The sequence below is a fragment of the Camelus bactrianus genome, chromosome 1 (genome assembly GCF_048773025.1).
Source record: "Camelus bactrianus isolate YW-2024 breed Bactrian camel chromosome 1, ASM4877302v1, whole genome shotgun sequence".
NCBI lineage: Eukaryota > Metazoa > Chordata > Mammalia > Artiodactyla > Camelidae > Camelus > Camelus bactrianus.
The window spans coordinates 118,489,101-118,503,908 of record NC_133539.1 but is presented as its reverse complement, the minus strand read 5'-3'; the positions used below and the strand labels follow the sequence as shown (position 1 = coordinate 118,503,908).

General features: G+C 41.5%; 1 pseudogene; it reads right to left on the bottom strand.

Moving 5' to 3' along the window:
- Positions 1–2,077: 2,077 nt before the first annotated feature.
- On the bottom strand, positions 2,078–3,088 carry LOC105077610 (protein chibby homolog 1 pseudogene; annotated as a pseudogene).
- Positions 3,089–14,808: the final 11,720 nt, after the last annotated feature.

The following is a 14,808-nucleotide window of genomic DNA, read 5'->3' as shown; positions in this document are numbered from 1 at the left end:
GGGACCCATATCTCAAAGAAATGGATGGTCCTCAGTGTTTTCATCTCCAGGGAGCCAGACCTACCAGGAGTGAACTCATAATGGAATTTTTAAAACTCTCCTTAGTTTTGTGGAATGAATTCTTGATGATACTGAAAAGGGAAGAAACCACTAGGCTAAGTCACGACGAAAAGCCCTTTGCTTTTTTTAATTTTCCACACCCCTTAACCCTTGGGGACCTAGGGGTGGCTTGCAGATGATGACCTCAGATATGTTCTGGTCTGGTTCTAAAAGCATTTTGAACAAATTATGCCACTAGTCAAAGTGAATTGGTATTGGAAGGTGACTTCTATCTTCCTTGGGAGGGAATTTGGTTTTCTCAGTATATGAACTTTGGAGTTCTCAAAAGTTGAGAGTTCTTAGGTTGGGATTTCTAAGGAAGTACCACTATATTGTAGCACAAGCCACCTTAATTAGACGTTCTCAGAGACTGGTCTTTCTTGACTTGGATTTCATGCACTCGAAGAATGTTGCAGCTGGAGACTGTCTCATTAGCCAATGTTTTTTAGGTAAGAAGACTGAGGCCCAGACTGGGCACAAGACCAGACAGCGGTCCCAGAGATAATGAAGAGAGCTTATTTCTCTTATGTAACGGATGCCTCTTTTTAAAAAATAGTTGATTTACAATGTTGTGTTAGTTTCTGGTATACAGCAAAGTGACTCAGTTATACATATTTATGTATATATATGTGTGTGTATATATATATTTCTTTTTCATATTCTTTTCCATTATGGTTTGTTACAGAATATTGAATATAGTTCCCTGTACTGTAGAGTAGGACCATGTTGTTTAACTATTTTATATACAGTAGTTTGTATTGGCTAATCTTTTAAATACTAGTACAGTGCTATCCAGTTTACTGTAATAAGCTTTTATTAAATATCAATGAGAGAAAAGACTAGACAACCTCTCAAATATTTCTGAGCTCCTTAGAATTTTTGCTTATTTCTGTATTATATTACATCCTGGTTGTCTCCATAAAATATAGATAGGCAATGCAAAAGAGATCAAAGTGAAAATATTGAAGTAAAATGAAATTGAAATATTAATCTCTGATAGAATGATGTTCTATTCCAAATGGGTGATCCAGTATATTGTCCTTCCTGCTCCCTGAAGATTTCAAAGCACTTAACATTGCCTTAAAACTCATTAAGCTGGGTGCTGAATCAGACATCGGATATTATAACTTTATTCTTATTATTTATTTAATACCATCAAAGGAGTTGATTCTCAGTGGGAATTGATAGCTCTAAAGGGATGAAATCTTTTCTTCAATATTCTAGAAGGACAAATACCATTCAGCCAATACTTCTGTTTCAAAGATAATCAATGATGATCCAGGAAAATATTAGGAAGTCACTCATAAACATTTTCCCAAATGAATCAGACAATTTCAAAACATCTTTGTAAGTTTACATTGGTTTGATCTGGTATGTGCTGCCTTATAGGAATAAAGGTGTTTGGTGAGAAAGTTAAGAAAAGAAGATGAAATTCATTTATTCTTTCTTACCAAGTAAAATTTAGAATTTCTTTATCTTTAAGGTAACTCATTGTACTGCAAATTCTTTCTTGCTTTAAAATAGGAATGCTCTATTTTTTTTTTTTAAAAAGTGAATGGTGCTTTGTGTTGGCCATTGCTTTTGGAAATATATTTTTATTATTATGCAGTTTATGTAGTCATTTTTGACTTTTTAAAATGTTTAAGTGGCAACTTGTTTTCTTTGATTTTGTTTTTTTCTTGCCAGAATTTGGCTAATTTAATTAAAAGCATGAATCCATTAGAACATAAGAAAAAGAAATACTAAGTGCATAGTCTATTTGGCCTTGGCTGCCTTTCAATATGAGTGATTAACCATCAATTACAGACCTGTTATGCAGTATAATAACATTCCATATTCAATATCAAACTTTCAATCGTCTCTAAAATGACAGAGGCAGATGTCATAGATGCAATTTTGAGAAATGGTAAACCACACTGGTAAAAGCTACAGTGAGCTTTTTAGGTGTATAAGACAGACCCAGATCATTTAAGTTTTTTTTTTTTTTTTGATTATATAATATCATTTAATTTAAAAAAGTAGGGTAAACAGGAAAGTAGCACAAAAATATAGTGTTGCTGTGGAAGGCTGGTGCTTGCTGCTAAGATGCTGAAGCCAGAGGAGGTTGTGGATTCCAGGAACAGTATTCTTTACAGGAGGGAGAGAGTGGCCTGAAGGGCAGACAACCAGGAGAACCTCTCGTCTGAGACCCCCTTGCAGCAGGGCTCTGTACAACTGGTGACACACCCCAAACACCAATGTGAGGGGGGATATGATAAACTCCTGCTTCTCCCAACAGAGTCTGTCCAATGAGGGTGAGCCTGGGCCACGTGTGTGTGTGTGTGTATGTTAAGTGCCAGGAAGAGTACCCAAAGGCTTCTCATCACCCCAGACCTCCCTGTGCTGTGAAGCACTGGACTGGCCTGGAGTCCTGGTTTCCTCTGGAATGCTGTCACCTTCCTACTGCCAACCCAAGGTGGCAGTGCCTTTTGGCCCCATTATATGATACTCTCTCCCAAGACCTAATTTACTAGTTTGGCTAAAAAAAATCCCTCAGCCAGGTCCTCTTCTTCTGATCAATGGGTTTCCCCCTATTCTCCTAACAGAGGTCTTTGGGGTCTTCATTTTCTCCGCCGGCTGACACTCCTCAGTTCATCCAATTCCTTCTCCATTAAGTGGGATTCGGCAGTGGTCTCAGAAAGCTCACCATGTCCAGCAGGATGTCCACCTTCAGCCGCAAGAGATTCTTTTCTTCCTCCAACTGCTGGATCCGTCTCCGGAGGCGCTGAGCCTCCCTCCGGTCCACACCCCCACTAATCCCTGTCTCTGCTGTCCACTGGCCGTTTTCAAACTTCAGGCTTTGCCCCGCCAGGCTCATAGTGGGGGTTCCGTAGTCAAGACCCAGCTCCACCTCCCGGGTTGACCGATCCAAATTATGCAGGCTGGAGAGAGAAGCCGACTTTCGAGAGGGCGTCTTTTTCGGACTGAATGTATTCCCAAAGAAAGGCATCTTTGACCTGATGCGTCCCAGCAACCGGGTTCCAAGCTAACTCGCCGGCCAACCGCAAGGTGCCAGCCAGGGCCGCATTACCCACCACGACCGCGACAGCCGGCCGCGGCCCACCCGCCCGCCGCGCCCACGCGCAGCCCATTTAAGTTTTTGATCACTTGCTTTACATGGGAACATATCATTTTGGATGTGCTGCCTAAAGTTCTAGCTTAAAAGCAGAAACACTAGCAGGTTCAGTAAAGTGCATGAAAATCCCGGGATTTTAGACTCATTTCTTTATTGTGCAAATTACAGAGGCTGTGCTAGAGGGGAGGGGTTAATGACTATTAATTGATGATAACGGGTTTCAGCCTCTTCCATCATTTACTCACTTAGTGATGGAGAAAGGAGAAAGACTGAGGGGTTACTGAAGAAATAACTCTGGATTTATGATTTGGGCTTATTTCACAGGTAGTATTTTTTTAAACAGGAATAAACATGAAAACTGTATCATTTAAAGATAAAACTATTAACATTTTGCTCTATGTAGCATTTGAACACTGCTAACATATGCCTGATGCACATACTGTTTAAAGTTTTTTCTTTCAAAATTGTATCATGTTATACATGCCATTTAAAATATATTATTCATTTAACCTCATAAATTTCCTCCATGTCAGTAAATATGCTTCGTGAACATTAATGGCAGTATATTCCATCATTCACCACTGCACCATCATTTATTTAACAAAACCTTTAGCTTTTTGGACATTTAAGTTGTTTCAAAGTTTTTGAGTATAATAAAAAATGCTGTGATGAATATCTATATACATACATCTTTGTCCAATTAGCTCTTAAGATAAATTGCTAGAAGTAGAGTTGTTATGTGAAAGGGCAGACAACTCTACCAAGTTGTTGGTATATAGTGAAAACTTCCCTGCAGAACTTGTATCAGTTTATATACCTGTGGACATATGAAATTCCCTTTTCCTCCAAATCTTGAAAAATACCACACTTTTTCCAATCTTTGCTAAGTTGAAATGACATAGAGATTTCATTTTTAATTGCTGTTCTTACATCACTAAAGATCAAATAAGCTGAATATTTTCTTTGCATGTTTTTTGGTATTTTCTATTTTTTCTTTTTAATTGCCTCTTTACGTCAACTTCTTATTCAATTAATGTATTTAGCTTTTTCTTAGTGACTTTAAAGCACCCTTTGATACTGAGAACAAGAACTCTTCATCTGTCATACATGTTGCAAATATTTTTTTCTAAGTTTTCCATTTGAATTTTAACTTTGCTGATGGTGATTTTTGATAAGTAGGCTTAAAAAATGTTGTTGTACCTTTCAGCCTTTTCCTTTTCTTTTTTTGGCTCCTACTTTGGGTGTCACGCTTAGAAATCCCTTACTCATTGTAACATTTAAAAATACTTGCATATGATTCATTTACTGGCTTTAATTTCTATATTTAACCTTTAAATTATTATGAAATATTTCTCATATAGAAACTGGTGTGAAGAAGAATAATATAAGAGAAGCAATAGATGGAGCGGTCAGTCAGCTTCTGGGCCTGATTTCATGGGTGTTTAAATAAGTCTCCAAATGCTTTGACACTCTTCCCTTCAAAGAGTGGGGCCCAATTTTCTTCCCCTGGAGTATGGGCTGAACTTAATGACCCACTTCTAATGAATAGCTATCGTAGAAATGACAGAGTGTGTCTTCTGACATTAGATCATAAAAGACATTGAGGCTTCTGTCTCCTCCCATCTCTCTGTTTCTGGCTCTGGGTGAAGTCAGCTGTCCTGCCATGAGTGAACTCAGTCAACCCTATAAGGAGGTCCCCGTGATGGGGAACTGAGGCCCTCTACCTGCAGCCAGTGAGGAAGCCAAATGACACTTGAAATGAGTTTTCTGATACAGAAATACTGTATTCCACTCAAATTACACAAGACTTCTTTCATGTGCCTCAAAAATTTAGTATTTTCTTTATATGTATTTCTTACTAGATTATTTATTAGCTATTTTATACTTTTCATTGGTGTTGCAAATGGGAATAATTTCTACTTGATTGTTGTTTGTATGTAGGAAATTATTGATTTTTGTACATTTATCCAGTAATCTACCATTTAAGTGAATGTTATTATTAGTTTTCATTGTTTTTCCACTTTAACTCTTGGGTTTTCTATATATACAATGACCCACTAGTCTTATTAAAGCAATCTTAAAGATACTGAGCAGAGAAAGAAAAATGTGTGTGTGTGTACGTGTGTGCGCATGAGTGTGTATGTGTTCATGTGCACGTGTGTGTGTGCGTGCGTGTGTTGTGCATATACCACATGCATGATGTTGAGGAATCAAGAATTTAGAAAGAAATAAAAAGTAGGTAGCTGTGTTTTATTCATTTCTTCCTCTGCATTATCTACTATAGCGATCAACATACACAGTTTGCTTTGTGGATGATAATTGAATAGATGAGTCAATGATCTGCCCTCCTCCTGGTTGGGTTTCTTTAGTCCTGCCTTCGTGCCCCTCTGGGAGCCAGCTCCTTGTGACGTCCCATCGTGCCCCGAGCTGAGCCAGGTTGGGTATGACGTCTGCTAAGTCCTCCGCACTCCACTAACATGGTCTACATAAGTACATCACTTATCTTTAAAGACATATTGAGCTACGGGTGGGGACAGACATTATGAGCACACGTGCCGTCATTGGAGAATAGATTAACGCTGGATGGTGAGGTTCTTCCCCGGACTCACCCAGTGCTGGCACAGCCTAGGCAAGGTACCTCCACCATTTGAGCAGTGCTCATGAAGAAGATGCTGTGCTTGTGCTGAACCAGGCTGGGTGTGTAAAAAGAGGGTGTTCGAGAAGCAGTCAGGATCCCATGTGGAGGAGTGTATGAGGTGCCCCGTCCAAAGGGCAGAAAGGGGCACAAAACCAGTCAACAAATCTGAGAACTGGGCGGACACAAAGTCTCATCAGGATCATGCGGGGACAGATATCTTCGAACCAAAGTGGTGGTAACGTAGGAACTGAGCGTTGACCTGGTGCCTGCACTGACCCGGGTCAGGAGTGGCTGCAGACACTTGAAGGTACCTCACTGGCTCAGGCTGTGCTGACTGTGAAGGAGTGTGTCACTCAGAGGAGAGAAGAGGAAGTCTTGGCTCTGTAGGAGCGAGACTTCATTCAAGAGGCAAGGGAAACCATGGAGAGTTTTCCGTTTAGGATGACAGGACCTGACTTACATTTTAAACAAGGGCTTTCTGTCCACAGAGTAGACACTGAGTTGGGATGGGGGACAAGAATGGAACTTGAGGGAGTTTTGGGGAAAAGACTGCTGTGAGCTGGGGAGAGAGGCTCTTAGCTGGAACGAGTTGATGGGGATGGAGGTGAGAGTGATACCCACTGAGGCCGAACTAGAGGTCAACAGACAAAAAATATTCCCCTGCCAGGACCCTGAGGTCTCTTCTCCTCACTCAGCTAGACTTCTTTGTCATTCTGGTGAGGTTTAAAGAACTCAGCCTGGAGGTGAGGCACTCCACTAATCTGGGTGAATGAGCCACTTGTGTGGAATTTTGTGGATGCTAAAGGGTAGAGTAGCTGATGGCTCTGTGAATAGATTTTTCAATGCTAACAAGTTTTTTTTGTTTTAATTCGTAAAGGACTTTTTATTTATTGTAATATAGCATTAATTTATTGTAATAAAAATAACTTTCAGATATTTCCAAGATAAACCCCATGCAAAAACTTCAGGTGAACTTTATATAATTCATTTTATATGCTTAAGAAATATTATAGGAACACATCTTTTAAATAAATGCATAACCATGCTTAGAAATTTAGAAGTTTTATGACCTGTTTTTTTAATATTTTTCATCTTAATTTTTTCCTTTTAATTCTAATATATTCTGTAAAAAACGATTAGTGCTTTCCTGCCTGTAGTTTAGCCTGTTATAAATCTGGCTAAATTAATGCGAAGTTAATGGCTATATTTTAGAGTAACCTCTTGAAATGTAATAGCTTTATTGGAACAAAACTATTTTTTGCCAAAATTATGTGGAACTAATGAAAAATTAATTGCTTTATAAAACGCTGGCTTTTATCTAAAACTAATAATTCCTGTACATCTCTTAATCTTCCTGCAAACAGTTGGCAGGAAATAAAAATCTAAGTTTACTGGTTCAAATTCCCTAAGAGCCTCAGAGTCATTTTTATTTTCGCATGATCCAACCTTTTAACTTTTTCACAACTTTAAGCTTACAAAAACAGATTTCTAATTAAATTCAGCCATATCATCCCCCTAAGGGGATTTAGAAACACCAAGTCTAACTCAGACCTGGGACCTGTGGGCTAACACTTTTCCTTTCTTTACAGTTCACATTGGCATTTTTATATCTCCCTCTAATAAACTGTAATGATTTTTATATTTTAAATTGGCACCTGGGCCTATGCCTTTTATCTGTTGTTTACTGTATTCAATCCATAAATAAATCATGCGACAAAATAAATGACTTAATCCTGTGTTTTATTTGGAAACATGTTAAGGGATTAATACAGAAGGAAAATCACTTTATTGCGCCTGAATTGCTCACTTTGTGATTTTTTCGCTCCACATTTGAACACTATCAAGGTGTCCTATCAATAACAATTGTACACAAGAGCCACATTTGGAGATTTTTAAAGTTTTTGCTACTTTTTGATTAGACCATGTTCAGATAAAGCCCCCGAACTGCCATTTGTCATCAGCATTTGCCGTGATTCTACTGTTTTAATAATAACTCATTCAAGTGGATAAGTATTTAGCAGGAAAATGATTAATCCGCAGCAACTTTAAAAAATGAGACCACGTGTGGTTATTCTGTCCCTCTTTTTATGCTGAGCAATCCTTCCTGTCTTCGTTTAGTGGAAGAGACTTTCTTAACAATCTGAAAGAGAAAAATAAAACATTATTCAACGTAATTCACTTAGTAAGCCCTTTCAGCATGAAAGGGAAATAGTCCAAATTTCAAAACAGGTTTGGAGAATGTGATACACGTGTTATCCAGAAGCATTCGCCTCTACAGATTTCTCCCCTCAAAAATGTTTTTCTTCACACAGAGAATGGACCCTCGTTTCTTAGGTTAATTGCTGGAATATGATGAGGTTTGGTTGCATTTTTAGTAATTTCCGGATTCTATTCCAGGACATTTGGGACAGAGCCCAAGAGCTTAGCGTGTTTTCCTTTTTTCATGGTAAAATTGTGCAAATATGCATTAGAGTGTGAAAACAAACAGTCTAATACATTTTTGCAAAGCTCTTTATGTTTACTGTTTATTGCAGATACCAGATCCTAATTAAAATGCGCTAACAAAAGCCAAGATACAGAGAACAAAGATATACCGAAACTTCATCTTTATAAAATATTTGTGATTAATCCTGGGGGATGTATGGCCTCACAGCGCTGCAGTGGAATTCTAAAAGGGCTTCCTCAACCACACCAGGGGTGGGGGCAATAAAAATGTGGTGTATCTGGTGGTTCAAGAAAGATAAAGCATGCCTTGGGTATTTGGGGATGCTGTATACTTCTTAGGGAGGGTCTAATAATTCTCTGATTGAAGATTTTGAGTTTTTTCACCATAGATTTGGGATGGGTAGCAATCAACTTTAAAGAAGTAACCAGAAGAAGAGACACTGAAAGTATCTTTGCCGGGGGGAGATGGATATAGATCTGTTTTTCAGTTGGCAGTTTCTGTACGAATGTGGGAGACACTGCTTTGCGTTCTTCACGCATTTAGGAGAACTAAAGTGGGGAGCGGACGATGGAGGACAGTGCCGACTGACGGACAGCCTGGGGACTTGGAGTCACCCCAGCCTGAATTTGAGTTGGGACTCTTCTTTTCTTTGTGCTCTTAGGTCAGGGATTTAATTTCTTGGAGTCTCAGTATCTTTCTCTCTAATACGGGGGTAATAACTGATCTTGAGGCATTTCAGTGAGAATAAACAAGATAAGCTAGTGAGCACACTCATCCCGTTAGAGGCAAATACTTTCATTTCTTCAAAAGGAAGTGCATACCACAGCCTGCGCGGTGAGGCTGGAGGAAAGAGGTGAAGAGGATCTAGTGGATGAGAAACCTGAGACACCACTTACCCCTGTTCTATTGTGTTTGCATTTAAAATTTTCTCTCTCAAACAGCCTCCTTTTCTTTCTTTCCTCCCTTCATTCCTTTCTTCTTTCCCTGCAGATTGCAGGGGAAAGGGTACTAAGCATTTTGAAAGAGTGAAAAATCTTGTGAACATCCTTTGTGTGCTCAGTGGTCCTCAGAGTGTGCTCCTGGACCAAGTGCATCAGCATCACCTGGGAACTTGTTAGAAATGCAGATTCCTGGGCTCCACCCTTCAGTAGGTACTAGACCTAGGGCACCTAGAGAGATGGAGCAATCCCTCCAGGTGATTGTAATGCACATTAAAATATTTAAACATTTTTTTATTGAGTAATAGTCATTTTAAAATGTTGTGGCAAATGTGCACATTAAATTTTGAGAACCACTGATGTATCAAATGCTTTTGTCTTCCTTTCTCAATAAGAGCAGCCTTATTCATGCACAAGTCCCAACACTCAACCAAGGACTTCCTTGTACATACCAAGAAGATTTTGAGAGACAGTCTGTCATCACGTTTAAAAACACAGGATGTAGTCCAGACTGTCTTGATTTATATCTCAGCTTATCGCTTATTAACTCTGTTTCCTTGGGCAAGATTCTCAACCTCTCTGTGCCTCAGTTTCTTTTGCTGTAGAATGAAAACAATAATGGTATTTAGCTCACAGGAATTTTGTGAGAGTGTATTACACTTAGGACAGCAACAGACAAACAGAACTCTCTGAAGAAGTCTGAGCTATTATTTATTATCTGGAGAATATAAAGGGCATTGCAAAATGTGGAGAATCAGCAAACCAACCAGTCCAGGAGGTGTTGAATCTCAAATTAGGGCATATTTTTCTCTAATCATCCATTGTTTCTTCAACAAAGGTGTGTTGTCGGCTCAGTACAAGCCAGGCACTGTGTAAAAGGAAGTGGAGATATGGGAGAGATTATGAAAGATTTGATCCTTGACTGTGTGATACTGAGAGGAAGGGAGAGGCATTCAGAAATAATTTCACAATTGATTGACTGCAATTGTGCTGAGTGCTATGAGGGAAAACACAGCATGCTGTGAGAGTGTTTAACTGGTAAACTCAACTCAGCCAGGTGAAGAGATGGAGGGAGAGCGTACCAGCAAAGGGAGTAGTGGGTGGAGGTGGAGGGTCAGGGAAACTTCTCTCGGAGCATCTGAAGCTGAGCCTTAAAGGATGAGCGGGAGTTTGCCAGGCAAAGGCGGGTGTGAGGACCAGCAATCCAGGGAGAGAACAGAATGTCAAGACTTGAGGTCAGCAGGGGCTTGGTGCTTTGGAGGAGCTGAAAGAACACCAGTGTGGTTAGGGTATGGGGGCAGAACAAGACTGAATTATCTGGCCAGGGACGGACACTCACTGTGGGCTTTAAACAAAGAGACGACATTTGTTTTTAGAAATATTGCTCCAGCAAAGTGGGAGAAATGGATTGCAAGGGGCCAGAGATGTTCCAAGGAGACCGGTGTCTGTAGCTGCAGTCTGGGAGAGGAAGGAGGGTGGTTTTGGCCATGGTGGTGGAGGAAGTGGAGAGAGGCTGGTGGAATTGAGGAATTGTGGATTGGTGAGCAGAGAGAGTAGGAGGCCGAGGGAGGTGCTGGGGACATGTGCCCTGGGGCTGTTTCCTTCAATAAGAAGCACCTAGAAGGAGCATGTTTGGGGGAAGAGATAAGTTCAGGTGAGTATGAGGACCTACGAAACAACAAAGAAAATGCACACAGTGGACAGTTGGTCTTATGAACCTGGATGTCAGGGAGCTGGTGACCTCGCCAGTAAAGGGGGTGGTTGGTATGTGCGCAGCAACTGAACTGATGACAGCAGATGGGGTTATCCAGGCAGACTCGAGACAAGAGTTTCTAGGATTGAGCTCAACACGATAACCAGCATTTACAAATGAGGCGGAGTAGGACCAGGCCTCAAAGGAGGAACGGCCCAGTGGGTAGAAGACCTGGCTGGGGTGTCAGGGGAGCTAAGGGAAGAGGGAATCAACTTGGCCAAGTATGATGGGAACTAGAAGTTTCCTGGATTCAGCTAAAGAAAAGTACTTAGCGACCTCAGTGAGAACCGTTTTTGCGGGAAAATGGCCTCGGGGTGAACGGGAGACAGGGAAGTGGAAATCATGAAGTTGGACCTATTTGGTGGGGCAGGAGCAAACAGAAGTAAGATGGTGCCTTCAGGATGACATGGAGCCTAAGGAGATTAATTATTTAGAGAGGAGTTAACCATGTTCTGAAAATGGCGTGGAGGAAATCAGAAGAGAGGAAGAGGTTGAACATACTGGAAGAGGGTGTATTGATAGTGGGGGTTTTGGAGGAAGTGGGAGGGGGAAAGTACCACATAGATGGAGGGTCTGGCTTTAGACAGATGTAGAAAGTACAGGCAGCTCCTTGGTTGTAACAGGAGGTCGGGGGATGCGTAGAGTGCAGATGCTGCTGGGTTTGTCGGTTTGGTGGTGGGAAGGTGAGAGGTTTGTTCAGTGGCTTCTGTTTTCTTGGTGAGGGAAGAGGCGAGGCCATCTGTTGAGCAGGACAGAGGACGTGTGAAGGCTAGTGATCTGAGAAAGTGAAGATGGTTTGAAATAGTCAGTGAGAGCAGAAAAAGGAGACTATCAGAGAAATGTAGCAGGGTCATTGTGAGAATCAGGATGAGAGATGGCGAACCGATCAGGGTAGGTGTGCTGGTGAGGCCCTGCTCTCTCAAGGCTGATAGACCAGTTGGGCACAAACACATGCAAAGTTATTCACAACATGGTGTAGGTAGTGATGCACAGGACATGGGGGCTTGTAAGAGTGAGGCATCTAACTTGAGACCTACAGGTAAGGCAGCATCAACCAAGGCAAGAGATCGGAGGGAGAGTGTATCAGCAGAGGGCACATGTGACCAGGCCACGAGGTGTGGGAAAACGCGGAGCTGAAGGAGGCTCCTGGGTGGAGTAGAGAGAAAGAGGGTGTAGGGGATGCTGGTGGAAGTGAGTGGTTAGAAGAGAAGCTGGACAGGAGCAGGATGGCAGCTCAGGCATGTTCTAAGCTAGTGCTTCACAGGTGTGGTCCTTGGACCAGCAGGGACCAGCAACATCACCTGGGACCTTGTCAGAGATGCAGATTCTCAGGTCCCAAGCCCTAGACCTAACCCATCAGAAATCCTGAGAGTGGGTCCAGTGATCTGTGTTATGCCAAGTCCCCCAAGTCATGTTGCTGCCTGCTAAAGCTTGAGAATTCGTGTTTTAAGCAATGGGGAAATTGATTAAGATGCCTTTTTAGCAAGAGAATGACGTGATCAGAGGCAAGTTTATAATGATCTCTGGTCCTGGTGTGGAAAATGGAGGGTTCTCTTTGTGAATCCCAGCCAGGGATCTCAACAGGACTAATTCTTCAGCTGGGCTACTGACCCTGGGGCAGGGCTTTCCAACCAGTGTCTCCATGGTGACCAGAACCACCTGCCCCCTTGGAAGCTCCCTGAGGAGCTTACCTCTCCAGCAGCTCTCTGCTGCCCCCCTCTGTCCACAGGCCACACTCATGGTTCCCAGGCTCAGCCTTCCCAGACCCTGATCAATTCAGTTTCAGCATCCCCTTGACTCCTTCTGCACCATCAGCTTTGCCAGATGGTTGGGCTTGGCTAATGTCAACTTATTACATGAATTAGACACTGTCATTGAAATTCTTTGAATGGATGGTTCTAGAGAGCCCAAGAAAGAGTATCATTCAAGCAGCTACCTGAGATAACTTTGGGGCAAATTTGCTGATTTTGAGATGAAGTGGTCCCTTATATCCCCTTACATTTCCAGGAAACAAGTTTGGGTTTGTGTTTTTTAAATATATCATGCTGCTATTTCTCCAGAAAAGCTCTTTCACAGTCAGAAGGCATCTTATACCTGGGAAAAAAAACTGTTTGAAGGATTTCCCCAAGACTAGTAAGGATATGACATTAGAAGGCCTGGTGTCGATTGGGATGATTCCATCAAGTTCTACCATCTAACCCTCTCTTTACAATAAAATTTTCTTGATAGGTAGGTTGGTCTGCACTTTGTTTCATTTGGAGATGTAGAGAAACATGATTTTCCTACAGGCACAGATTGGATTGACACAGCTGCTAAAAGGTGATAAAATCAGTTCAGGGAGCGCGATATAGGCTGCCTTCCATCCAGTGATAACCATGCAAAATAAATATGATGCCTCCTGCTCGGGCATGAGCCCACGTCTCCCAGTTGTGATGTCTGAAAGAGGGAGTCACACGGGACTTGGAATCAGACAGATCGGTGTTGGAATCTTGGTCTCACTGGTCACCAAAAGTAACTTACTTCTGGCAAATTACTTAACCTCTTTGGGTCTCCATCTTCTCTGCTGTAAAATGGGTTGTTGTGATGGCTACATCGAACAACGTAACCTAGGGTGTTTAGTAGATGGCACTAATTATTAGCTTTTGTTGTCTCTTAGAATGTTTCACTGCATTATACATTAAGCTAAGAAAAAGAGTCTGAGAATTCTAAGAATTTCATGCTTATGAATGTAATTTGCAGGACATTCTTTGGGCCAATAATGTTGAATCACTGAAAACAGGATAATAACTAACAGAAACCTAGGAAGTTGATAGGTCAGCTCTAGAACATATGGTGACTGTGGTCAGGGTTGATGGTAGATTCTACTCTCACCAAACTTGTTTCACATATTCAGTGAATATGCAGATATTGATAGCTTATTATTTTTCTACTGGGACTGCAAACTAACAGAAGTCTGAGTCATACCAGAGTGTCAGCAAGCGAGGGGTAGTTCAAGATCTGGAGGAGGAAGAGGCCATTTGGACATAGAATTATCCAAACTACACCAACACAGAGATTACTTGACCAGCTATGTCTAGGATACTCTATCATATGTTTTAAAGCTCCAGAAAGGAGATAGGACTTGAGCTTAGCTATGAAATTTGGGGGAGAATTCTGATAGATGGAGAGAAGAGGGAGAACATTTAAGGTAGGGGAACAGCTTGCAAAGCCATGGAAACAGAGATCAATTAGTCATGATCTTGGGACAATGAGTATACCTGTTTGGTTGGAGGGGAGTGGGAAGAAGAGTATTACTGGAAAGATACACTGGGTTAGACTGGGAGAAGTCTTTACTGATAGAAGAGGAATTTGGGAGCCAGTGGGCATTTTTGAATAGGAAAATGACACAATACAATGTGATGTCTTGGAAATAGTCATCGGTTTTCTGGGTACAAGCTGGGAGAGTAGAAAGAAGGTAAGTAGGCTCCTTAAAAGGCTTTGCCAGAGTTTAAATGAGTTGCAAAGGCTGTGTACAAATTAACTGGGGATGGGAGGCTAGAGAGAAGGCAGGGCAGAGGAGTCTCAAGGTGTCGTGAGGGCCTGGGCAAGGGATGGGGTGAGGAAACAATTCAGAAGATGTGGTGGGTTGCTTCCAAGATGGCCTCCTGTGAGCTCCACCTTCTGGAGCTCATGTCTTTGTGTCATCTCCTCCCCTTGAGTGTGGGCTTCTAACCAATAGAAAATGGCAAGTGTGACAGGATGTTACTTCCAAGATTAAGTTACAAAAAGCTTCTGTCTTGTTGCCCTCTTTTGCTCTCTCGCTCGGTCACTTTGATGGAA